Below are 25,856 nucleotides of genomic sequence, written 5' to 3'. Positions count from 1 at the left end.
CAAAACAATCGGACAAAACACAAGAGAACTTATCTCCAAGAAGAACCTTGCTCTTGATACCAAAAATGATGGAGAAGATAGGAGGAGTGAATGTTGTTCTTCTCCTATTCTTCACCTAGGCTTGGATCTTCTTCAAGGAGCTTGAATCCGAAGTTGGAGAACTCTGGAATGATGAAGGAACACGAGTGGAATGAGGTCTAGACTTGGATGGAAGCATCCAAGCTCAAGCATCAATGGAGAGCACACTTCAAAGAAAAGGATTCTAGGTGAATTCCTAAGGTTTTTGAAGTTGAACTCAAGGAGACTTTGAGAGGGAAACTCGGCACTATGGCTCACAAATTTCATTAATCATTCAAAGTGAATACAAAATGTGTTAGGAACACTTAAGTAAGCACGGTTTTGCACTCTTTGGGCGCCTAAATCAAAAGATGACATGTGGCGCCCAAAATTTGAATTCAAATTTGAAATTTGAATTCAAATTTTGGCTCCCATGTGCTACTCCGAAAATTCAGGTACCTAAGGTGCATCTAAGTGTAATTTGGAGTGTTATTTAGGGTTAATTTGAGGTCACATGTTCAGCCACCAAAGGTGCAAAACATGTGACTCAAATGTAACTTAAATGGCTTCCAAATTAAACCTAATTTAACCTAATTAGCCTACTTTAGTATTCCTTGTATTTTCCTATTCTAATGACCTAAATACATTGGTCCAACAAATACAATGGAAAGGAAAAATTACAAGAATGAAAATGAGCCCAATATTGGGTACCAAACGCCCAAAGGCCCATGAAGCCCAAAACTAGGCCCAACAAGCCTAAAACCTAAAATGTTACTCTATGTGGTCCAAAATACAAGAACAAAATATATGATACCTATACTAACATGATGTATACAAAACATATGAAAATAGCTATAACAAACTATGGCCCATGAAAAGTTCAACTTGGGCCTTCCCAGGCCCAGAAGGCCCATTGGGCCCTGGCTGGCCCAAACCTTCATGTCTAGCCAACTCCTCTTGGATCTTTGAGTATGTCACCTCTTGCATTCCAAAGCATGATTCCATCACTTCACTCACAAGTCCTTTAGAGGAATTATTTTCCTCCTTACTCTTCCCTAAGAGCAATGCCTTTTTTCTTTCTTTTTCTCTTGTTTTTCTCAATTTTTCTTTTGCTAAAAATTTTTCTTTCTTTTGTTTAAGAATGTGAATTTCTTCCTCTAAAATTGCGAGTCGTGTTTTTCTTTCAAGTTTTTCTTTTTCTCTTTTTAACACTTCTTGCTTTGTCCAAGGTGGTAGTAATTTAAGCCTTTGAGTAGGATGTGAAAAACTTTTTGAAGAGCTTAAATCACTACCACTTGAGGAATATTTTCTCATGATTAAACAAAAGAATTTTGTTTTTATATGCTATGCAAAAAGAAAATATTTTTGTAATTTTCTAGGAACAAAAAAATAGCACTTGGAAGTCTAAGTGTACAAATTGCACTATCAAGGGAGGTGAGCTACTAAGAGCCACTTTATAACCAAGTCTTTTCAAGTGGAAATCACTAAACTCCCTTGTGGTATTTTCAATTCCACAAAAATTTTCACAAAGATTTTTATGTTGTATGTTTTTCACAATTGTTTTTGAAGTTATCTAAAACGTGAACAATTAAATGCTACACAAAGCTAGTCGAAACAAGGCAGCAAAAGTAAACAAATTAAAGATCAAACACTTAAAGGAAGCAAGATTAAGCAACTAGTCGGTTTGCCCTAAGTGGAAGCTTGAAACATGAAATTTCCAAGCCACTTCCACTAGTATTACACGTGAGTGAGCTACCAAGGTTTAGATATACCTGACCAGCTTCTTAATACTCCATCCAAGCTTTACAAATTGGTTTAAAAATACAAAAGAGATTGCAAAATTTAAACTAGCCTAGAAAACAATTAATGACGGCTTTTGTGACCCAATTAGTGACGAATTGGTTGATCAACTTTTCTAACACTTGTTCAAGTGTTTTAATCCGCCACTAAACCTTGAAATAAGATGCTCCTGGACCTGCACAATGAACACAAAAAAAGTGGTTAATGGAGGCTCCTCACAAGGTGAAAGGAATGGTCACTCAAGTGAAGGAAGTTTAGGAAAAGCTAGGTCACTAAATTAGGTCAAAATTTTGTAGTCTTAGTGTCCAAACTTTTCCTACTCTTTGTTGAGCAATGCTTGATCCTTAAGCAAGGATTTGAGGCCACTTCCAGCACAGAGAATTTAATGAAAGAAAACAAGACAAGCAACAAAAGCACAATTTGAAAAGCTTATACCAAAAGTGAAGAGTAATAGGTGTATATGACAAGACTCAAAGAAGTTCAACAAGTAAAACTGAAAATTAAGACTCCAAATAAAGCTAGCACACAGTTAGGAAGGTTCCTAGATAGGTACTAGAGTAGATGAACAAAACAAAAAAAATTTGAGAACAATTGGATAAGTATAGCACAAGTAGTAGTCAAAACAATAACAAGGAATCAAGTGGATTTTTCAGATTGTACACCTCTCGGCTTTTTCCTTTTAATTTGCTTTATATAATTTTTTTTTATTATTTCTTTTTCTAAATTCAAATTAAGATTCCAGAGAAGGTATTTGCCTTTTGTTTCAAATTTTTCTATGATTCCAAGCTATAGAAACCGAGACTACAAGTTAGGTCAAAATCCAAGTGAAAATGAGAAACTAGTGCACTAGTCTTTAAGTTTTGTGTTTGGATTCCTTTTGAACTATTTTATTTTGAACTTTAAGTCCTTAGGCTCTGTTTTAAACTCTGTTTTCCAGCCTCTTACTCACTTTTTTTTTTTTAAATTTGAATCCACAAAATTAGTGCACTAGAAGTAGGATTACACTTGAAATTTTGAGTCAAAAATTTTTATAAGATTTTCAATGGAAAGTGATTTGAAAACTTAAGAACACAATGGAAACCTAACTCTAAAGAAAATTTCTAGGACTAAAAGCAAATTATGAACACAATAAGGTAAAAGAAAAAGCACATATAGGTAGGCACAAAAAGAAACAAACCGAGAGCAAAATAATGAACAATGCACTTAAAACAAAAATTAGGTCAACATGTTATTCAAGGAATTTTGTGACATAGAAGGACTAAACACAAACTCTAAGACAAAACAAGATTAAAAACCAAAATCTAATGCAAATGCATGAAGTCCAATCACGGACACATACAAGAATGGAGAGACTCAAATTAAATCAAAACAAGCACAAGCTAATAGGTCCTAAACATGTTGATTGTGGAAGAAAATTCATAAACAATCAACCAATGGATCTATGGAACAAAATGTGATTCAAAACATATAGATCCGAAAATGAAACTCAAATTAAGACACAAGAACACACAAGAACAGCACAAAAGACGGACACAAAAGTGGAAGCAACTTATCTCCTTGAAGACCTTGCTCTTGATACCAAAAATGATGGAAAAATACTAGGAGGAGTGGTAGATGACTTCTCCTTAGCTTCTCCTTTGCTCGGATCTTCTTCAAGGAGATGGAAACCACAAAGATGAACACTAGATGGAGGAAGAATCTCGGATATAGAAGAGGCTTAAGCCTTGGATGGAAGCATCCAAGCTTAAGGTGCAAGGGAAAACTCACTTCAAAGAGGAGGAAAACCTAGTAGGGTTCCTAAGGTGAAGCTTTCTCTCATGGTGACTCTTGAACAAAATTTGGCTGAATAAGCTCTCAAATTTCATTATCTCAAAAGTGAATACAAAAATGTGAAGGGAGGACTTAAGTATGCACGGAAATGAAGCACATAGGCACCTAAACCAAAGCTACACAAATTGGCGCCTAAAGTTTGAATTCAAATTTGAAATTTGAATTCAAACTTTGGTGCACATGTGTAAGTCCGAAAATTTAGGTACCAAGGTGCATTTAGGTCTGATTTGAGAGTCATTTAGGGTTAATTTGAGTGTCACATGTTCAGCCACCAATGGTGCAAAACATGTGACTCAAATGTAACTTAAATGGCTTCCAAATTAAACCTAGTTTAACCTAATTAGCATACTTTAGTATTCCTTGTATTTTCCTATTCTAATGACCTAATTACATTGGTCAAACAATTACAATGAAAAGGAAAAATTACAAGAATGAAAATGAGCCCAATATTGGGTACCAAAAGCCCAAAGGCCCATGAAGCCCAAAACTAGGCCCAACTAGCCTAAAACCTAAAATGCTATTCTATGTGGTCCAAAATACAAGACCAAAATATATGATACCTATACTAACATGATGTATACAAAACATATGAAATTAGCTATAACAAAATATGGCCCATGAAAAGTTCAACTTGGGCCTTCTTAGGCCCATCAGGCCCATTGGGCCCTGATTGGCCCAAACCTTCATGTCTAGCCAACTCCTCTTGGCTCCGTTAATATGTCACCTCTTGCCTTCCTAGGCATGATTCCATCAACCACTCTCCCAAATCCAGTGGCCTACCTAAGCACGACTCTCATATATCAGTGGCCTATCCAAGCACCACTCTCAAGATACTTTGTGTGAGCTCTTCCAGTTCGAAAAAATTTTTCCTCTCCGCAAGTCCTAGGCTAGCCTCATGCCATAAGGCATCACATGCAATTATGCATCACACATCATACATGGTCTGCCCACCATCATGATCAACAATCATACATACTCATGCCATAAAGCATCACATGCAATAATGCATCATACATCATACATGGTCTACCCACCATCATGATCAATAAACATACTCATATGAACATATACACATGTCATATCATATTCAAACATTCATACGTATCATCACAAAGCATACATATGAATCACCCCTCACCATACATCATATATCATACATACATGATCTACAACTTCAACTTTAAACATGCATAAGCATCAATTTAAATCAATTATTTATAAATATATTCACGCTCGGCGCAATCAACTCGCGCCTGGCCTAACACCAATCCAAGAGCTCTAAGCTCTTCCACGCCTGGCGCACTCAACATGCGCATGGCCTAATCCCGGTCAGAGAGTTCAAAAACTCTCATCCAAACCAATAAATCCAGCCACATGCAAATACCAAAACACAATGCATAGGCTCCATACAGCACAAAAACAAACTCAAAATCTACATGCACTCATCCGATGCATCAAATTCACCAAAAACCCCATTTTCCCCAAAACCCCAAAAAATGAGTGAATTCTCCGATCCAGTCATGGATCCTCGACTTTCATGCATCAATTGAGTTTTTAAACTAACATGCAACCTAAACAACAAATATTCTAGCTTCCCTCACCTGAAAATTGGCTCAAAATAGCCAATAACTGAGAAGAAGTAGAATTCGCTTCCTAAGCTCAACCCGAAACTTCAATCCTCCCAAAGCAAGCTTCCTAGTATGAATTCCAAGAAAAGACAGAAGACATTAGTGATCTAGAGGAGAAAAAGATTCATATAGAGAAATTTGGGAGAGAAAGGAGCTCACAGACCTAGAGTCCTTCTCTCTAAAACTTCTCTCTAAAAACTTCACTTTCTCCTCAGCCACACAACCCCTATTTATAGAAGTTCAGGAGTTGCCAGAATGGCCCATTCCGAATCCAGAATGGCCCGTTCTGCACCCCTTCATCATGTGCAAAAATCACATGCAGAATTGTCCGTTCTGAAACCAAAACAACTCATTCTGGGACTCATCCAAAATGGCCCGTTCTCCATCCAGAACGGCCCGTTCTCAACTATGATTTATAGGTCAATTTAGTAGTTTGGAACGGCCCGTTCCAGTTTGGAAACGGCCCGTTCTAGGCTACTGAATCACCCATACTGGGCTTTTGGGCCTTCTGAAATAACCTACTACGTTACATTATAGGGTACCTAATACCTTCCCTACACGTTAACAGCCTCCGAATCCAATTCTGGTTATGAAGGCTATAGTTGATTTTTCAAAATATTTTTTCTTTTTTAGATGTTTTGAGTAAAATATTAGTGACGACTTCTTCGAACCTTTTCAAAAATCATTGATTAGGGATTAGTCTAGTTTTCGGACATTCGCTAACCGATGAAATTTTCAAAACAGAGGTCCAAACCATCTGTGGGCTAGATCGGGATTTTTTGGGTTCCAATAGGGTCATACCCATTTAATGAAGAATTTAGCATAATAAAAATAATAATTAAATTTTTACCCTTTTTTTCTTGTTTGTAAATATCTATATTTTTAGGGTGGCTTTAATATCTTCATGTTTGTTTAAATTCCGCACTTGATTGAAATAAATTGTACACAAACCTTTGCACACTACAAGTTCCCTTTATACCCGGGGGCAAGAGAGATAACCATAGGGAGAGGTTGATGTACGAACAACAAAAGGGATGACCTTAAGCCTGCAAGTCATTATCGGAAGTCACACTCAAGGTGATAACCGGTTACTCTAGTTCAAATACTTTGGACAGACCATAGAGTATGCTAGTTAACAGCGACAAAGATACTGGGTCCCTATAATAAAGGCACCTTGGGGGCCTTTTAAAGACTGGTGAGAACAATTAGAACCACCTTATACCACGCACCTTTCTTTGCAAGGACCTGAACCCATGGATTTGAACATGACCGTTCGTGGGTGTATGTTGTATGAGCATATGCGTGTTGCATTTCTTTGTTTACATTGCTTGTTTTTAATAGGAGTGGATTGGAATTTTAAAACAAGCAAATAGATAATAAAAAATATTAAAATAATAATAATAAAATAAGAATAAATAAAGAAATTAATACCCCTTTGTGCATTCTTAGGTCATCATTCCATTAACATTATATAGGTACTTTTTTTAGTAAAAAAAAAAAAAGAAAAGAATAAAAAGGCCTTATCTTTACCATGCATCGTCTCTCCTTAGATAACAAAAACACGATGAAGTATAGGAAAAAATGTCATATTTTTAGGCTAGCTCATTACTCCACCATGCATTTATTTTCCTTAGATTATGGAAGGATTAGGTAGCATCATACATAGACAATTAAAAAAGGTGAACGTTTTAATATAAGACAGTATCTATGCTTTAAAGAAAGGCCCAAATCGATTTTGAAAAATACTATGGTTGGGCCTTCGTCTTGATTAAAAAAAATATATCTGTTGAAACAAGCCTTCTTGGAATCTAATCTACACTGCTTACAAAAGTCCATTAGAACGAAAATGCAAAAAGCATTCTAAGCAAAAGTAGGGGAAAATTATGAGCTCACCTAAAAAAATCTTAAATAAAAAAAAAAAACAAGCAATGCAAACTTAGGCACTAATAAGGCATGTTGTGCATAGACATCGACCACCTTGAGGTCTCTTTAGAATCTTTTGCAATACTGTCAAAATCTATTTAAACATTCACCAATAAACCAATCAATGAGACTAATATTTATCAATTCTTAACTTTCTCTACATTGCATTTAGTTAGAACATATCTTTCCTTGTAAATGAATAAATAAAAACATAAAAGGAAATTAACCTATATGCATTAACCATGGAAACTAAGTCGCTGGTAATCAAGCTTGCAATTTAGAGCAGGGCATGCTTAAAAGTTAAACTAGTTGCAATCCAAGTGGGTAAAGGGCAAGGAACGGTGAAACGGTTAACGATCAAGACAAGGAGCCTTTCCCCCATACGACAAAGATAGAGTTGTACCACGGGTCATCGAGATTCGAGCATCATCATCTGAGGACTCATCCAACATCACCGAGATAGGAGGAATGACTAGGAATGGACAGATCCATACTCCTAATGAGTTGCAAGATAAAGAAGAAATGAAAGGAAATTGAGGAGGAGGATGAATTTCTCAACTACATAAAGCGGAATGAATAGCACTTTCTCACCAAGACAATTCCAATACGGAGAAGAAACATTATGCTCGGAGGTGTTGCTTGCAAAAAGCCCACTAGGAAGAAAACCTACAAAGGGCATTCTAGGAAAAAATTAGGGTAAAAAAAAGCCTACCAAGACAAGGGTCTTAGGTGTCGCCACCGGCCCGAAACGGGCTTTCGGCATTCGCGAAGGATGGTTGGACTCTTTTATTTGTTTAAAAAATATGGTTTGCTAGAATGACTTATTCTCAAACTGAGACCTCGTCAAACGAGCAATTTTATTAAAATGATTCACCAATCCATATTAATCCCAAGCGGGACCCTCCATGGATTAGTGGTTTTCGCAAAAGGAGGGGTTCATGGAGTCGCCACCAATGTTTTACTCAAAACATTGGAAAAAGGGATAAGGCAATTGATTTTATAAATCAACTTCGGCCATTACAACCAGAGTTGGGTAAGGGAGTCGGTTACGCATGGGGAAGGTGTTAGCACCCCACAGCGCCCCTTTCGGGTTCCCTATGACAGATTATTTCTAAAATAATAGCGCAAAAATTACTAAATTACCCCTATTTATTATAAGCAATTATAAATTAACTATCTACATGATGACAGTTAAATATGCACACAGAAAGCAGTAAAAGGAAGGATTTTGAAGAAGAAACCTTTGAAGCGTGCTTTTTATATATTTCGTAAAACTGGGAAGCTTTTTGGCGTTCCCTCGCTCTACAAGCCCGCTCGCTCCCTCCTATAAAATTTTAACTACGGAAATCCGGAGGATTTCCCTTCGACTAGGTTCGATCCTCAAGCAAAATGGGCAGAACACTCCAAGTGATTTCTAGGGCAGAACACTGCTCAAAAACCCCAGAATACTCAAGGAGAGGGTTGAAACTATGTTCAAAAGTGTCAAATGACGTCCAATTGACGTCATATTTATAGGGAACAGGCCCAATACGGGCTACAGAATCAATACGGCCGTATTGAAATTTTTGAACTTCAATACGGCCGTATTGAGTTCAATACGGCCGTATTGAAGCTCAGAAATTTCAATATGGCCGTATTGAGTTCACTGCGGCTGTATTGAAGCTTCAATACGGCCGTATTGATTTCAGTACGGCCGTATTGAAGTTTCAGAAACTTCAATACGCCGTATTGAGTTCACTGCGGCCATATTGAAGCTTCAATACGGCCGTATTAAGTTTAGTACGGCCGTATTGGGCTTCATTCCCTCCACTTCCTTATTTTAAGCTATTCTAAGACCTCTAGACCTACAGAGAACCCTCCTAGGGCCTTCCAGGAGTCCTTCTGGCTGATCTTCCTTCAGTCTTCGAGAGTCTTCAAGCTTTATTTCCGACCCGGACAATTTTAGGGGTCTACAGCTGCCCCCCCTTTACTTAGTCGGACGGCCTTTTGGTGTACCGGCTGACAAGTAAAGGAGTTGACCCAATTGTCCGGGTGATGTGCCAACCTTCTGACTTGTAGCGTCTTCCGGTGGAAAATTGTTGAGTAACCTCTCCAGGTTATTGCATACCTCGGCGCTTCTGACAACCTCGGTAGCTAAGTTTACCCTCTCCAGGGTCAACTTCACTCGACGCCCGAGCCGAAAGTTGAACACCAACGTGCCTCTGACGACGCTGATGGTTGAGTACTGTCTCTCCAGACCTAGCCTCACTCGACGCCCGAGCCGGAAGCTAGACACCAGTGTTAACATCACTGATGATTGAGTACTGCCTCTCCAGGCTTTACCTCTCAACATGAGGTAGCTGAGTATTGCCTCTCCAGGCCCTGCCTCTTAACATTCAGCAGTGTGAGTTTACCCTCTCCAGGTCCTGCCTCTTAACATTCAGCAGTGTGAGTTTATCCTCTCCAGGTCCTGCCTCTTAACATTCAGCAGTGTGAGTTTGCCCTCTCCAGGTCCTGCCTCTTAACATTCAGCAGTGTGAGTTTACCCTCTCCAGGTCCTGCCTCTTAACATTCAGCAGTGTGAGTTTACCCTCTCCAGGTCCTGCCTCTTAACATTCAGCAGTGTGAGTTTACCCTCTCCAGGTCCTGCCTCTTAACATTCAGCAGTGTGAGTTTACCCTCTCCAGGGGCTGCTTCCGTGTCTTCTGATCACTTCGGCAATGATTTGATATGATTTTTGTCTCCACAGTCCACGATGCTGCTTCGACGGTTTTTCTGATTTTGTGCCGCTGAGGGCTGGATAACGCAGGGATCCGTCTAGGGGATGTGCAGTCATTCATAGGTTCCTGTGCCCCAACTTGCATTGCATTGTTGGTACCCATGGGGAATTTCTGACTCCTTGGGGTGTAGACACAAATGCTCTCTCTCTGAGTTGAGCGATGCCTTATTTTTGGCTGACGTCCTTTGACGTAGGTGGAGTATCCCGATTATCCTTATTCGGGTATCTCTTTTGGATTTTCTGATTTTTGCTGCCTCTGTGTAGGCTGTTACCCGCTGGGGATTTTGTCATTGATTTCTTGACTGGCCTCTTTTGTTAGGCAGATCATCTTGACGCTTGATGTTTGGCTGAAAAGCCAGATTCCGCTTGGGGAATATTTATTTATTTTTTCTCCTTTTGTAGGGGTGCCTCTTGAGTAGGCGACTGGGGATTTGAAGTTCTTATGTATCCCAGAGTATTATTTAGGAAGCCTCTTCAGGCTTAGCTTCACTCTTCGTTTGAGTTGGAGAGCTATCTTTCACTGAGGAAGTTTTAAGTCCTTTGACTAGATATACTGTTTGGATCATGCTTCCGTTGGGGAATTTTGTTGATCTCGCTTTGATAGCTTTCACTGAGGAATTTGGCCCGTGAGTGGAAGCTGAGATTTCTCTGGGGAGTATTATTTCTGCGAGCCTCTCCAGGCTCATTTATTTTGAGAGTATTATTTCGGCAAGCCTCTCCAGGCTCAATTATTCTGAGAGAGTATTATTTCGGCAAGCCTCTCCAGGCTCATTTATTCTGAGAGAGTATTATTTCGGCAAGCCTCTCCAGGCTCAGTTATTCTGAAAGGGAGTATTGTTTCGGCAAGCCTCTCCAGGCTCAGTTATTCTGTACGATTTTGTTGGTTTTTCTATGTTTGCCTTTTATCGACTTTGGCTTTTTCTGTATTTTTGCCTTTTCTGTTGATTTGCGGCTTTTTCTGTTGACCGCTGTCATACACAAGCAATTTTCTATTTTTCCTATTTTATGTAATTGCCTCATGATAAGGTCTTTGAATGTGCAACTAATGTGTGTGATGCACGCGATGCAAGTTTTTATTTTTGTTCTTTTATTTAGAAAAGTGAACGGCTCTCCCTATCCTCTTCTTCTTTGGAGGAGTTTCTGTCATAGACGCGAGGGAGGATTTTTGTGAGCCTTTTATGCAGGAGATTATGGATTTTACAGGAACCCCTCCAATTTTCTTTATTGACCGATTATTAAGGAATCTCATACAATTTTTAGAAATACCAATTTAGAGGCATAATCACATGGTCAAGAGAGAAAAGAATAGATATTTTATTAATATTCACAAGTGTTTTTACAGAAAGATATACAGAAGGAATTTCTGAAGAATGGCTGGCCAGGGTAGGTTATATACATTTTTTAGCTTTAAACAATTATGTTTGTAATTGTCGCCCTTCCCGTTCCCCCAATCGCTTCGGGTGAGATGCCTGAGCCAGGAGTGTAGATGCTGCAATATGCTTGCTTCTAGAAGATTATCACTTGGACCGCCTTTCGGTTTTCGATTCAAGTGATCGTTGCTTGCTTTGTTTTTTACATCTTATTCTTTTGCCCCTAATTTTTGCCTAGGACGTATCCTAGCGGGGATAATTTTGCCTTTGTTTTGCCTAGTACCCTTGTACTGGCGGGCTTTTTGTTTTGCCCTAATTTTTGCCTAGGATGCCCTTTTTGGGTTTTCATCCTAGCGGGCTTGTGCAAGCAACGTCTTCAAGCATAATACTTCTTTACCACGTCAGCGTTGACTGGGTATTGAAGTTCTTCTCCGTCCATGTTTGTGAGGATCAGTGCTCCTCCGGAGAAGGCTCGCTTTACCACGTACGGTCCTTCGTAATTCGGGGCCCACTTTCCGATTTTGTCCTTTTGAGCTGGTAGCAATTTCTTCATCACCAACTCTCCCTCATGGTAGACTCGAGGGTGGACTTTCTTGTCAAAAGCCTTTTTGATCTTCCTCTGATAGGCTTGACCATGGCATATGGCGTTCAGCCGTTTCTCTTCAATGAGGTTCAACTGGTCATACCGGCTTTGAACCCATTCTGCCTCGGAAAGTTTTGCTTCCATGATTACTCTCAGAGAAGGTATTTCGACTTCAACAGGCAGAACTGCCTCCATTCCATAAACAAGGGAAAATGGAGTAGCTCCTGTGGATGTGCGTACTGAAGTCCTGTATCCATGGAGAGCAAAGGGTAACATATCATGCCAGTCTTTGAATGAGACAACCATCTTTTGTACTATTTTCTTGATATTCTTATTGGCTGCCTCGACTGCCCCATTCATCTTTGGTCGGTATGGGGAAGAGTTGTGGTGTTGGATCTTGAACTCTTGGCACAGTTCTTCCACCATCTTGTTATTTAGATTGGATCCATTATCAGTGATGATCTTATCGGGAATACCGTATCTGCATATGATGTTCTTCCTTATGAAGGATGTTACCACCTTTCGGGTCACATGAGCATATGATGCCGCTTCTACCCATTTGGTGAAATAGTCAATGGCCACAAGGATGAATCTGTGTCCATTGGATGCCTTTGGTTCGATGGGTCCAATAACATCCATGCCCCACATTGCGAATGGCCAAGGTGAAGCCAACACATTGAGTGGCGTTGGTGGGACATGAATATTGTCGGCATACGCTTGACATTTGTGGCATTTCCGAACGTATTGGTAACAATCCCTTTCCATGGTCGACCAATAGTACCCTGCCCTAAGGATTTTCTTAGCCATTGCAGGTCCGGGAATGTGGGTACCGAAAACCCCCTCATGTATTTCTTTGATCACATTTTGAGCTTCGACTTGGTCTATACACCTCAACAAGACCGAGTCATAATTCTTTTTGTAGAGGGTTTCTCCTATTAGCAGAAATCCCATGGCCCTTCTTCGGATATGCTTTTTGTCATTATCGTTGGCCATGTCAGGATATTCCCCTTTTTTCAGATATTGTTTGATATCGTGGAACCATGGACAATCGTCGATATCTTCATCTATCAGAAGGCAGAACGCTTGCTTATTATGTCGCCGGATATTAATGACAGGCATTTCATGTTCACTATCCAAGGCGAACATTGATGAGAGCGTAGCAAGGGCGTCAGCAAACTGATTCTCCTCCCTTGGAATGTATTCAAAGATGACACTTTGGAAGAATTGTGTCAAATCTTTGATATGCTCAACATATGGTATCAGTTTAGGATTTCGGACTTCCCAGTCACCTCGTAGCTGATGGATGACTAAAGCCGAATCTCCAAATACTTTGAGTTTGAGGATACCATTGTTGATAGTCGCTTGGATTCCTAACGCGCAAGCCTCGTATTCGGCCATGTTATTTGTACAGTCGAAGTTGAGTCTTGCTGTTAGAGGGATATGCTTTCCTTGTGGGGAGATTAACACTGTCCCAATCCCCTGTCCAAGCATGTTAGAGGCTCCATCAAAATACATGGTCCACGCATCATCTTTTGGTTCTTCATGTTGTATACTCATTATATGCTCATCGGGGAAATCATCCTGAAGGGATTGATAATTATTGGCCGGCCCATGTGCTAGGTAATCAGCTAGGGTACTGCCTTTGATGGCTTTTTGTGTGACATGTATGATGTCAAATTCTGATAATTGTACTTGCCATCGGGCGATCTTCCCAGTGATTATTGGCTTGTCGAACACATACTTAATTGGATCCATTTTGGAAACCAACCAAGTAGTATGCCTTATCATATACTGCCTGAGCCTTTGTGTTGCCCACGCTAACGCACAGCAAGTCTTTTCTAATGGCGTGTAGCGGGTTTCATAATCTAGAAATTTCTTGCTCAAGTAGTAGATGGCTCGTTCTTTCTTTCCAGTTTCGTCCTGTTGCCCTAGCACGGCTCCCATGGACTCATCAAGCACTGTTAGATAGAGGATTAATGGCCTTCCCTCGACAGGTGGCACCAATACTGGTGGATTGGCCAAGCACTGTTTGACCTTGTCAAAAGCTTGTTGACAATTCTCATCCCAAGTTTCGGAATGATTCTTGCGCAACAGCTTGAATATTGGCTTGCACGTGTCAGTCAACTGTGCGATGAACCTTGCAACGTAGTTCACCCTGCCAAGGAATCCTCTTATCTCCTTCTCGGTTTTAGGAGGAGGCATTTCCATTATTGCCTTTACTTTATCGGGGTCCACCTCTATGCCTTTTTCACTAACGATGAACCCGAGAAGCTTACCCGACCGGACTCCGAAAGTACACTTAGCCGGATTTAGCTTAAGCTGATACTTGCGAAGCCGATTGAATAATTTTCTCAAATATTGAATATGGTTCATCTCGTCTTTCGACTTTGCGATCATGTCATCCACGTATACTTCAATTTCCTTGTGGATCATATCGTGGAATAGTGTCACCATCGCTCGTTGGTAGGTGGCGCCCGCATTTTTAAGTCCAAAAGGCATTACCCTATAGCAAAAAGTGCCCCAGGGTGTGATGAAAGAAGTTTTCTCGCGGTCTTCCATATTCATTTTAATTTGGTTATACCCCGAGTATCCATCCATGAAGGAATAGAGCGTGTTCGTGGCTGTGTGATCCACGAGTGTATCAATATGTGGCAAGGGAAAATCGTCCTTTGGACTGGCACGATTCAGATCCCTATAGTCAACACACACTCTAACCTTTCCATTCTTTTTGATAACTGGCACAATGTTAGCCAGCCATTCGGGATATTGGGATACAACCAAGAATCCCGCGTCTAATTGTTTTTCCACCTCCTCCTTGATCTTTAAAGACCATTCGGGCTTGATTCGTCGAAGCTTTTGTTTAACGGGTCGAAACCCTTCTTTCAATGGCAACTTGTGCTCGACGATTTTAGAGTCCAAACCGGGCATATCACGGTACGACCATGCAAATACGTCCTTGTATTCCCTTAATAATTGGATCAATTGTGATTTTATTTCATCACTGATATGGGTCCCAATGTTGACCTCTTGTATTTCTTGACCCTGCCCCAAATTTACGGTCTCCAATTCTTCTTGATACGGTTGGAGTAGACGAGCTTCTTGATCTAGCAGTCTTTGCAGATCCGGAGAGATGGTCTCCTCATCACTGTCCGACTCAACCCATTCATCCTCGGCTTTTGGATCCCGATCGGAGCGAACAATCACAGACATAATTATTTATTGGTTCTGTTTAGGTTTAGAATTTATTAATGTTAATGAGAGAGAGAGAAAAGAACAGAATGAGAGAATAATATGTGAAAAATGCCTTTTTATTGATATATGTATGTAAGACTGTACAAAACCCTTATTTACATGAAAAAGGTCCTCATGATCTCGGGTACTGATCATGAGTCCCAAAAAGAAAAATGTGGAGGGGCCCTATCGTGGCTTGCCATACTCTACTCCTGCTTTGGTAGAGGATTCTTGCTCACGTCGGGCGCTGTCGAATCGAAAGTGACCCAACCAGCGTCAATAAGGCTTTGGACCTTGTGCTTGAGAGCTAAACAGTTCTCCGTTGAATGCCCCGTCGCTCCCGAATGGTATAGACATTTGTCTTGTGGTTTGTACCAATCGGGGTAAGGTGGGTCGATCTTTCTCGGTGGAACGTAAGCTAGAAGTTGAGCCTCTACTAGCTTCGGCAGGAGATCACTATAAGTGGTCGGAAGTTTGTCAAACTTCTTCACAGAGTTGTATTGCGATCTGCCTGACTTCGAAGTGGAAGAAGATGGAGAAATGGTTACAGCATTGACTCCTCCTTCTTTCTTCTTCCCGTAGGCCTTCTTAGCTTCATAAGGTTGGGAAAGCTTAGCCAGCTTTCCACTTTTGAGTCCCTGTTCCACCCTTTCTCCAATGGTGATGATGTCCGAGAAGAGTGTTGTTGTGCTCCCTATCATTTTATCGTAATAGGGACCAGTCAACGAGTTGATGAATAAGGACACCGTCTCCTTATCCGACAGCGGGGGCTCTATCTGTGCCGCCAACTCCCTCCAACGTTGGGCGTACGCCTTGAAGGATTCATCGTTCTTTTTACTCAAGGCTTGAAGATCTGACCTATCGGGTGTTAGGTCGATGTTGTATTTATAGCGCTTGAGAAAGGCGTCGGCCAACTGCCTCCATGTATGTACTAGATTTCCATCTAGCTGCATATACCAGTTGAGCGCGGTATCAGCCAAGCTCTCTTGGAAGCAATGGATCAAGAGCTTTTCGTTTGTGGCATATGCAGCCATCTTTCGGCAGTACATGGTGAGATGACTCTTAGGACAAGTCGATCCCACATACTTTGGGAAATCCGGCACTTTAAATTTAGGAGGGAATTGGATGTCCCTCACTAAACACATGTCGGCGGCATCTTTGAGGTCAAAATCATGCCCCTCCATAGCCCTTAACCGATCCTCTAGGGCGTGGAATTGTTCTTTTGAAACCTCGGGCTCTTTGATTACAATTCCAGCCCCTATAGGTATAGCATGTGGAGGCTCTTCCTCGTGTTCCTCTTCCTCTCCATGATGGGACCCATGGTCACTGTGGCTTGATCCATGGACGTTATGTTGACGCATGAGTTCCATCATTTGCGCCATTTGCTCTTTAAGCTGTGAAAGCTCGGTTGTGAGCTTCTTATTTTGCTCCTCCAATGCTTCCATTTTCTTGATTTTCTGTGCGCGTGTGAGGACAGAGAAATGACCAGCCACTTTCTAAAATGAATGTTTATTCTAATTAGCTTATTTATGATATGAATACACTCTTGATGTGAGCTTGATAATCTTTCATCTTTAAGGCGCTGCCTTTTTAAGATGAAAGTTTATCACCCTCCCTAGCCTATGATCTCTCCACAACGGAGAAACTCAATAGTCACGGGTCTCTTTCACTCACATCGAGAGGGTATTAGTGAACCTATAAATGATGGTGAGGATGCATGAGGTATTATTGATAATGATGCCTATGCCCCTTACTTTTATATTTTCACACATTGGTTTTTCCTCTCATGTCATGACATTTTCATGCATGGGGATTTATTCTTGGACCTTATTACGAGGTTATTTATTAATGCACAAACAATTTCACATAAGCATTTACACAAACAATTCACTCATCCACGAACAGTCACGAGCGAATCACGAGGTAGGGGTCTCCTGCAGAAAAGTGCATATTCAAGGAGGATCTAACTGTTCTCACTTGGTCAAAGGCCCCCAAGGTGCCCCCATTATAGGGACCCAATTCCTCTCGTCGTAAGTCGATGGAAAGCTCCAACGCACTGTCGGACTCAAGTTCATGGTTATCACCTTGAGTGATGTTTTTCCGACAACGGTCTCGTAGGCTCCTATAGACCCATTCAACCGGCCGTACTAACATCCACTCCCTATGGATTACCACTCATGCCCCCGGGTATAGAGGGAACTGTTGTGTGCAAAGGTTTGTGTGCAATTTTTATTTCAAACAATTGCGGAAATTTAAACAAACAACAGTTATTTAAAGCCAAATATATAAAGCATGTTATCATACAAGCAAGGGGTAATGAAGTAATTTTAACTATTATTTGTTAAAAATAATCTGTCACTAAATGGGACTGACTCTCGAGGCTTCCCCAGTGAAGTCGCCATCTGTCGCCACCGGCCCGAAACGGGCTTTCGGCATTCGCGAAGGATGGTTGGACTCTTTTATTTGTTTAAAAAATATGGTTTGCTAGAATGACTTATTCTCAAACTGAGACCTCGTCAAACGAGCAATTTTATTAAAATGATTCACCAATCCATATTAATCCCAAGCGGGACCCTCCATGGATTAGTGGTTTTCGCAAAAGGAGGGGTTCATGGAGTCGCCACCAATGTTTTACTCAAAACATTGGAAAAAGGGATAAGGCAATTGATTTTATAAATCAACTTCGGCCATTACAACCAGAGTTGGGTAAGGGAGTCGGTTACGCGTGGGGAAGGTGTTAGCACCCCACAGCGCCCCTTTCGGGTTCCCTATGACAGATTATTTCTAAAATAATAGCGCAAAAATTACTAAATTACCCCTATTTATTATAAGCAATTATAAATTAACTATCTACATGATGACAGTTAAATATGCACACAGAAAGCAGTAAAAGGAAGGATTTTGAAGAAGAAACCTTTGAAGCGTGCTTTTTATATATTTCGTAAAACTGGGAAGCTTTTTGGCGTTCCCTCGCTCTACAAGCCCGCTCGCTCTCTCCTATAAAATTTTAACTACGGAAATCCGGAGGATTTCCCTTCGACTAGGTTCGATCCTCAAACAAAATGGCTCGGGGCTCAAGAACTTCGTCGGATCAACTCTCCAAGTGATTTCTAGGGCAGAACACTGCTCAAAAACCCCAGAATACTCAAGGAGAGGGTTGAAACTATGTTCAAAAGTGTCAAATGACGTCCAATTGACGTCATATTTATAGGGAACAGGCCCAATACGGGCTACAGAATCAATACGGCCGTATTGAAATTTTTGAACTTCAATACGGCCGTATTGAGTTCAATACGGCCGTATTGAAGCTCAGAAATTTCAATATGGCCGTATTGAGTTCACTGCGGCTGTATTGAAGCTTCAATACGGCCGTATTGATTTCAGTACGGCCGTATTGAAGTTTCAGAAACTTCAATACGCCGTATTGAGTTCACTGCGGCCATATTGAAGCTTCAATACGGCCGTATTAAGTTTAGTACGGCCGTATTGGGCTTCATTCCCTCCACTTCCTTATTTTAAGCTATTCTAAGACCTCTAGACCTACAGAGAACCCTCCTAGGGCCTTCCAGGAGTCCTTCTGGCTGATCTTCCTTCAGTCTTCGAGAGTCTTCAAGCTTTATTTCCGACCCGGACAATTTTAGGGGTCTACATTAGGTAGAAAAAAAAAGGCTAAAGATCCTGATAGTGTTGAGATTCATGGAGTGGTGAATCAACTCAAACTTGGAGAATGAAGGTTTTGATGATAACAAAGTGTGGATTCTGAGAATCAAAGCTGACCAAGGACATCAACAAGTCAAAACCAAAGTCAAGAAGAAAATATGGCTATTATGATGTGTAATAGGAGTAGCTCATATGTTGTATTATTTTGTTGAGCTTATGTTGCATGTGTGTGCTTTGTGCATGGGTTAATCTTTATCTAATCTGACTAAGAGTGAGTATGATGATGAGTTAGAGACTTGAAAAGTTATTTTGAGACATAAAACAGAGTTTTTGAAAACTGACTCAAAATAATTGATTATCATTAAATATAATCGATTATTCCAGCAACAGGTGAAAAGGATGCCTTGTTGTAATAATCAATTATTTGTGAAATAATCGATTATCCCATGAATCACTCTCTGGAATAATCGATTATCCTGCAAAATAATCGATTAATCTATTCTTGGTTGATTTCCAGAAATCATGAAGAACAAAATAATTGATTATCCTTTAAAATAATTGATTATCTGGTTCTGATAATGTTATAAATAGTTTTCACATTTTGAAACTTCAGAACAAGATAGAACAGAGAATGAGTTAACATTGAAAAAGATAAAAACGTCATTGTGAAGTCTTTGTGACCTTCTTGGAGTGTTTTCTTTGTGAAACCAAGAAGTAAAACTTTTTTGAAATGCTTTGAGAAAAGATCATCATAATCATCACATTCTTGAAAGAGAAAGATTGAGATTTGCTTCTGAATTCACAATCTGATTTGTTCAGCTTCCAGGTTAATTCGTTCCTTTAATTCTTTGTGAATAATTGTAAATCTTGAGTAGGTGTCTCAAGTGGTAAGGAATTCTTGTAGTGGGTTTCTACAAGAGGTGCTTTCTTGGGGTCAAGAAAGTGGTTATCTTGAATGTAGGAGTGTATGCATGTGTGGTATGCTTGTAAAACTTCTTCATTGAGATAGTAGATCAAATCTTGATCAGGTTATGATTGAGGACTGTAGACCCCTAAAATTGTCCGGGTCGGAAATAAAGCTTGAAGACTCTCGAAGACTGAAGAAGGATCAGCCAGAAGGACTTCCAGAAGGCCCAAGGAGGGTTCTCTATAGGTCTAAGAGGTCTTAGGATAGCTAAAAATAGAAAATAGGAGGAATTGGGACCAATACGGGCTGCTTGGGGACCAGTACGGCCTGTATTGAAGTTTTGAACTTCAATACGGCCGTACTGGACTCAATACGGCCGTATTGAAGATTTGTGAACTTCAATACGGCCGTATTGAGTTCAATACGGCCGTATTGAAGAACAAATTCTCAATACGGGCCGTATTGACCCCAGCGCCCGTATTGCTCCTATTTCCTATAAATATGGCGTCATTTGACGTCAATACACACTTTTCAACCATTTCTTGACTCTCTTATTGAGTGTTCTGGGGTTTTTGAGCAGTGCTCTGCCTTAGGAACCTCTCTGGGAGTCGATCCGACGAAGTTCTGGAATTCCGAGCACTTAGCTTGGAGATTCGAACCTAGTCGAAGGGAAATCCTCCGGATTTCCATAGTCAAAAGTTTTTAGGAAGGAGCGAGCGAGCTTGTAGAGCGAGGGAACGCCAAAAAGCTTCCCAGTTTTACTCAATATATAAAAGCACGCTTCAAGAGGTTTCTTCTTAAATCCTTCCTTTTACTGCTTTCTGTGTGCATATTTAAACTATCATCATGTAGATAGTTAATTTATAATCGCTTATAATAAATAGGGGTAATTTAGTAATTTTACGCTATTATTTTAGAAATAATCTGTCATAGGGAACCCGAAAGGGGCGCTGTGGGGTGCTAACACCTTCCCCACGCGTAACCGACTCCCTTACCCAACTCTGGTTGTAATGGCCAAAGTTGATTTATAAAATCAATTGCCTTATCCCTTTTTCCAATGTTTTGAGTAAAACATTGGTGGCGACTCCACGAACCCCTCCTTTTTACGAAAACCACTAATCCATGGAGGGTCCCGCTTGGGATTAATATGGATTGGTGAGACATTTAATAAATAAATTGGATAAGATCGACAAGGTCTCAGTTTGAGAACAAGTCGTTCTAATAATCCAATACATTTTCAAAACTAAAATAAAAAGCGAGCTCGACCGTCTTCGCGAATGCCGAGGCCCGTTTGGGCCGGTGGCGACAGATGGCGACTTCACTGGGGAAGCCTTGAGAGTCAATCCCATTTAGTGATGGATTATTTTCAAAATAATAGTCTAAAATTACTTCACTACCCCTTACTTGTATGTTAACATGTTTTATTATATGGCTTTAATAACTGTTGTTTGTTTAATTTACGCAATTGTTTGAAATACAAACTGTACACAAACCTTTGCACACAACAGTTCCCTCTATACCCGGGGGCATGAGTGGTAAGCCATAGGGAGTGGATGTCAGTACGGCCGGTTGATGGGTTTATAGGAGCCTATGAGACCGTTGTCGGAAAGCATCACTCAAGGTGATAACCATGAACTCGAGTCCGACAGTGCGTTGGAGCTTTCCATCGGCTTACGACAAGAGGAATTGGGTCCCTATAATGGGGGCACCTTGGGGGCCTCAGACCGGTGAGAACAGTTAGATCCTCCTTGAATATGCACTTTTCTGCAGGAGACCCCCACCTCGTGATTCGCTCGTGACTGTTCGTGGATGAGTGAATTGTTTGTGCATTGACTATGTGACATTGTATGAGCATACATTTGCACCTTTTAAACATACAACATTCTTTTTTAAATAAAAAGAATAAATAGAAATAAAGATCTTCTAGTACATGGTGTTAACATCTACCTTCATTGCATTCATATAGGTAGTTTCCCTTTTCACCCAAAAAATATAAAAAGATACAAAATATTCAAAAGAAAAATATGTATTTACCCAAACCAAGCAATATCATGCATCATCTTAGGAAAATCCTAAAAACATGATAATGCTTAGTTCAATAAACACAATGCATGCATATTCAACATCATCATATCATGCATATAGATCATGGAGGGATCTAGGAATCATTCATTTCATACATCCCTCCTAGTAATTCAGTAATAAAAATTAATAAAAAGAAAGAAATAATCGATGTGTATGTTCAAAGAATGGATCGCACGCCGTTCGTTATCAAGTGTAAGCCAACAACCGCGCCAAGCGAGCGCACATCAACTCCGTTGTTGGTAATCAAGACGAATAAAGGGGAAGGTCCGACACCATTAAGGATCACAGTTCCAAAGCCTTTCCCTTGCAAATCAAATAAGGCTGTGCCGTGGATATACGACATCCACTCTTCTGCCGACAGCGATACCTCCAACACCGCTGGACTTGGGGGCATGACTAGGAGTGGCAGGATCTACACTCCCGAAGATCTTCATGATAAAGCCCCCAAGAATAAAGAAAAAGAAGAAAAGAAAACCGAGGAAAAAGAATCCGAGGAGGAGACAGACGAGCTGTTAAAGTTTATCCGACAGAGCGAGTATTCCATCATCAACTTCATAAGACGCCAGCAAAGATTACTCTGTTGTCGTTGATCCTATGCTCCGAACCGCATCGGCAAGCTCTGTTGAAAGTCTTGAACGAGGCATACGTGTCGCACACTATCTCCCAAGACAAGTTTGAGGGGATTGTTAGTCATATCACGGCTAATGATCACCTCACCTTCATCGATGAAGAAATCCCCACCGAGGGATCAAACCACAACAAGCCCTTGCACATCTCTATAAAGTGCAAGGAGTATCACATCGCTAAAAGTCTTGGTAGATAATGGATCTTCCTTGAACGTGATGCCAAAAAGAACTCTCGAGCAAGTGGCAATCAAGGGAGTCCAAATGCGCCCGAGCAACATGATCGTTCGAGCTTTTGACGGATCTAAAAGAGAAGTAGTGGGAGAAATCAATCTTCCAATCCAAGTTGGACCCACTATCTTCAACGTCGAATTTCAAGTGATGGACATTACTCCAACATACAGCTGTCTCCTTGGCCGACCTTGGATTCATGATGCAAAAGCTATTCCTTCTACGCTCCACCAGAAAGTCAAGTTCATAGTGGGTGACAAACTGGTGACTGTACAAGCTGAAGATGACATACTCATCAGCAAGCCATCCAATATACCATATGTGGATGCAGCAGAGGAAGCTTTAGAAACCGCCTTCCAAGCATTGGAAATTGCCAATGTTGAAACGTTTCCCCGAGAAATGAAGAAGGTAGCTCATATGCTCACCAAGAACGGATACTTGCCAGGACAAGGATTAGGCAAGGACTCCCAAGGAATCCCGGAGCTACCCATTATCAAGGATAATCCGGGGAAACAAGGGTTAGGATACAACCCTAACAAAGATCAAAGAACGAAGAGGAATCAAGATCCTTCTCGACGTTCTTTAAGCCAGATCTCTAGGAAGGCCGGTTCACAAGCGTCAAGGCCGGTCGTCGTCGTCAAAATGTTTTTCTCCTTCCGATAGGGATGTATAGACTCAGTGACTATTAGAGATCACTCCTCGGGGACAGCCCGACCCCCGAGCCTTGATAGGGCACATGTTTCCATTATGATTATAATAAAATCATTCTTCATTATTTCTTTATTGCTTCTTTTCTTGCTCGCAATAAAAATTCTAGACCACATTATTTTAACCCTGTTTGAATAAACATGAATGAGGTTAAAATCATCTTAATAATAATAAACCCACATCATTTTTATGTGGAAGTGTGTGTGTCAACTTGGAGCACCTTTTCTTGGCCTCAATAAGTGCCGTCATGGATAAAAGAAATCCATTCAGGACAAAAATCCTAAAAAAAAAAACAAAAAGCTCGGCAGGAAACCCAAAAAAGGGGGCTGCACAAAAATAAGAGCAAAAGACCCGCTAGGAATCCCACAAAAGGATGACCTAGGCAAAAATTAGGGTTACAAAATAATGAACAAAAACAAAAGCCCGCTAAGACATCACAAATGGGTGTTTTAGGCAAAAGTTAGGGCCATCAAAAAAGAAAAACAAAATAAATCCATGATGGTACCATCAATCGAATTCAACAAGGGGCTCAAGAAAAGCTATCCAAGTTGTCAAAACACAATCATTAATAACAAAGATGTGCTTAAACTCATAAGTGTTTAAACAAACAAACCTAAACACAATAAGCCTACCATGGCCAGCCATTCTTACAAAAAACAATTTTTCAAAAATAAAATAATCCCCTCTAAAACACAAACCTTTGAAAATATATCCTTTCCTTCTTTTCTCTCTTGTCCCAACGATTTTTGAATAATCTAGTGGAAACATGGAGATATAGTGGTCAATAGGAGGGTTGACACATCTTCTAAAGAAAGGGAAGAATCATTTGGTTGATGACACCAAAATCAAATATGCATCATTCCTCGGTAACAGAAATCGGCAGAGCACAGTCCGTCTGGAGGAATGGCAAAATCCAAACACAAAAACGCATCGGTTAATTCTTTTGAAAAAAAAAAAAAAAAAAAAAAAAAAAAAAAAAAAAGAATCAAATAGAATTAGGTGCATCACACTGCATACATGCATACAGATGATAGGTGTACTGGAAGATCACTTATTCTCTGTTTATTGAAAAAACAAAAAAAATAAATAATAAATAATAAAAAAATAATAAATAATAAAAAATATAAATTTCAGAAAAAACAATGCGCCCGTACCATGTTCAGTACACCCGTACTAAAATCAGGGTTATGAACAAAATTTCAACTCAATACAGGCGTACTGAAATGGATGCGGCCGTATTGGCCATAAAGAAATTTTCAAAGACCTCGTCATGAGGCAATTGCATAAAAAAGAAAAAATAGAAAAATTGCTTGTGTATGACAGCAGCAAACAAAATGCAAAGATTCAGAAAATCAACAGCGTCATACAGAATAACTGAGCCTGGAGAGGCTTGCCGAAAAAATACTCTCAGAATAACTGAGCCTGGAGAGGCTTGCCGAAACAATACTCCCACAGAATAACTGAGCCTGGAGAGGCTTGTCGAAATAATACTCTCTCAGAATAACTGAGCCTGGAGAGGCTTGCCGAAAGAATACTCTCAGAATAACTGAGCCTGGAGAGGCTCGCCGAAATAATACTCCCTCGTCATACAGAATAATTGAGCCTGGAGAGGCTTGTCGAAATAATACTCCTTCAGAATAATTGAGCCTGGAGAGGCTTGCCGAAATAATACTCCTACAAAATAACTGAGCCTGGAGAGGCTTGCCGAAATAATACTCTCTCATAATAACTGAATTTAATTTCTTTAGCACTTTTAATTTCTGTACAGCAAAAGCCAAAAACATAAAAAAGGCAAAATACAGAAAAAGCCAAATCAGAAGAAAAGGCAAAATACAGAAAAAGCCGAAAATAAAAAAGGCAAGGATATAGAAAATCCAACAAACAATTTGTACCGAATAACTAAGCCTGGAGAGGCTTACCAAAATAATACTCCACATCCTCCACAGTATGCAGAATAACTGAGCCTGGAGAGGCTCGCAGAAATAATACTCCCCAAAGGGAACCTCAGCTCATGAAGCCAATATCCAACAAGAGCTTTCAAAGCAAGATCGTCAAAATCTCCCAAAGGAAGTACGATCATCCAAGTAATATCTCCAAGTCAAAGAACTTCAGACTTCCTCAGTGGAAAGTAGCTCTCCGACTCAGGCATTGAGTGAGGCTAAGCCTGTAGAGGCTTCCTAAATAATACTCTCCCGATCAGACAGAATAATTGAGCCTGGAGAGGCTCGCAGAAATAATACTCCTTCAGAATAATCGAGCCTGGAGAGGCTCGTAGAAAGAATACTCCCTTCAGAATAATTGAGCCTGGAGAGGCTCGCAGAAATAATACTCCTTCAGAATAATCGAGCCTGGAGAGGCTCGTAGAAAGAATACTCCCTTCAGAATAACTGAGCCTGGAGAGGCTCGCAGAAAGAATACTCCCTCAGAATAATTGAGCCTGGAGAGGCTCGCAGAAACAATAC

Source organism: Cajanus cajan, chromosome 11 (assembly GCF_000230855.2).
Source record: "Cajanus cajan strain Asha chromosome 11, NIPB_CcT2T_4, whole genome shotgun sequence".
NCBI lineage: Eukaryota > Viridiplantae > Streptophyta > Magnoliopsida > Fabales > Fabaceae > Cajanus > Cajanus cajan.
The sequence above is the reverse complement of the archived record's forward strand: the minus strand, read 5'-3'. Positions refer to the sequence as shown.